General features: G+C 24.4%; 1 non-coding gene across 1 annotated transcript; it reads left to right on the top strand.

The window, feature by feature from the left end:
* Positions 1-560: 560 nt before the first annotated feature.
* Positions 561-679, top strand: LOC145848386 (5S ribosomal RNA). Its single transcript, XR_014371930.1, has one exon. It is a non-coding gene; the product is annotated as a 5S ribosomal RNA (ribosomal RNA).
* Positions 680-2,500: the final 1,821 nt, after the last annotated feature.

The raw sequence follows: 2,500 nt of genomic DNA, 5'->3' as shown, positions 1-2,500 counted from the left end.
ATTATTCATTTTAAAGTAAAACAACTAGTTATACATATTATTATATTATAATGTATGTGTATTAGATACTATTATTTTATAACATAAACATAGATGAGTTATTAAATTAAACGTCAAATATTTTATTACCTAAAATTAAGTTAATCGTAAAATCTGATGTAGTATGAGATATTCTTTAGAAACTAACTATAAATATTCTTGAAGTAAAACAAAACCATCTATAAATAGAACAATGAGAAATAGTAAAACAAACTAAACACAACATGTTTATTTTAACATTGTTTTTTATTTAGTTTAATCACTTAATAAACTTTACTTCTAATCATAGTATTTAATATAGAATATAGTTAACAATCTTTTAAACAAAGTCTTAAATAAAGTTACAGGGAGTAATTGTAATTAAAACACCAAAAAAAAAGGTTTTAATAAAAAAAATACTTACATCAAGTTAAAATTTTATAAGGATTAATTTTAAAATATCAAATTGATTGTAAATCAAGTGCAAATAGGTTTTTTAAACAAACCGAAGGGTTTATAAAGGCTTGTAAACGCTTTCAAACGCCTACGACCATACCACACTGAGCACACCCCATCTCGTCCGATCTGGGAAGTTAAGCAGTGTCGGGCGTGGTTAGTACTTAGATGGGTGACCGCTTGGGAATACCACGTGCCGTAGGCTTTTGCTTTTTGAATTCATCTTTTTTGTACTATTTTTCTTTCTGACCTATTTATACTTATTACTCGTTTATTTACATTTCTTTAACGCTTAAAAGAAAAGTAAATTCTAGTTATTAGCAAATAAAAACGTAAGCCAATCAGATAACGTTATTTGCTGTTTAAACCAATTAGAGCGCTAAAAAAGTGGTTTGACCAGTTTGAGATATCGAAAAAATAATGGCACCATCTTGTAGAGTACAATTTTCTGAGTTAAAATTAATACAATTAGTCTTTTATACTAAAACTTAAAAGTTTTTTTGTCCAAAAACAAATAAAAGCGTGGCTACTTGAAAAATCAAACGAAAATAAATTTTGCACTTTTGTATTGTGAGTCATAATAAGTTATTTACTGTTACCAACAGATACTAGCAAAAGCTTTTTAAAGTTTTGTATTAACTTAATGTATTTGTAATTACTTTTACTTAATAGAAACTATTGAATTACGTTTACTTAGTTTACTTTTGTATGTGTATTAAATATATAGCAATTTTGCTTGAACTTAAATAAAGATTATTAAACTATTAAAAGAAAACTATCAAAGTTTACTAACTCAAAAGCTAAATCTTAGTTATATTGTTATAAACATTTATGTTGTAATTTACTAATAACTAAATGAGTTTATTTCAAACAAAAAGAATTAAATAATGTTATGTTATGTCAAGCCTACTATATGAGGTATATAGGTATATAAGGTATACAAGCTTATGTTTGAAAGTTATAATAATTAAAATAAAAATAAATATTTAGTTGGTAAAATTTGTATTTAATATGCTTTGAAATTAGAGTTAGTATAGATGTTTTTTTTTAAATATAATAAATATAAGTATTTAGTTACTAATAATAAACTAAAATACCAATTTTGTAGTTATTACAAAAAAAAAAACTTATCTTACTTAAAGTTCACTGTAATTGAAACATTATACAAAAGCTTTATAATTATAAGCTTTGAATAATTCTATTTGAATAAATAATAGATTCATAACTATATTCATGTTTGCATATTTAAATTATAAAAAGTTAGTGTTTTGTGTATTGACTTTATGATTATTTTATTTTAGTAACTGTTAGTTTTATACTTTAATAAAAGAAATATGGTTAACAAGTAAGTTAAAAATGAAAGAAGCATAAAAAAACACACTAATTAACTGCTTATTCAATAGTTTGATTATTTAATTATTTTTCTGTTATATAGTTTAATCGTATTGTATAAAAAATACAGAGGTTTAAAGTAAGTTTGAATAAAAATAAAACAAAACATATAATATAAGCATTAGTTAAAATACATAGTTTTTTTTTCTAAAAAAATTTAATTCTTTAATAATAAGTAGTAATTTAAATAAAAAATAATACAAGTAAAGTTATACAATATATATACTATAGTTTGTCAAACTAGGCAAACACTACTAGGCAAAAAACAAACTAGGCAAAAAACCTACAAAGTAGGCCACCACTACAATCCTATGTTCCAACTGGAAATTCAATGAGATCGTTACTGTACTTGTGATGAACGTTGATAATCCCCAAGATTGTAAGTCGAAGGCCTTACCCAACCTAACCAGCGCACTGGTTTTCTTACAACTGAATTAATCAACATTTATTATTGAATATAATCATTATTGATAGATAGAGGAATGTTGACAATCAACAACAGATTGTAGGTCAAAGGCATTACTCGACCCAAGTACCCACAACCTAGATTGAACAACATTTATTAGATAGATTTGTTTAATGATAGATAGAGGAATATTGTCAATCCACAACAGATTGTAAGTCAAAGGCATTA

This window comes from Thalia democratica, unplaced genomic scaffold (assembly GCF_965202585.1).
Source record: "Thalia democratica unplaced genomic scaffold, ktThaDemo2.hap1.1 HAP1_SCAFFOLD_1369, whole genome shotgun sequence".
NCBI classification, from domain to species: Eukaryota; Metazoa; Chordata; class Thaliacea; order Salpida; family Salpidae; genus Thalia; species Thalia democratica.
This window is presented reverse-complemented; position numbering and strand designations above follow the sequence as displayed.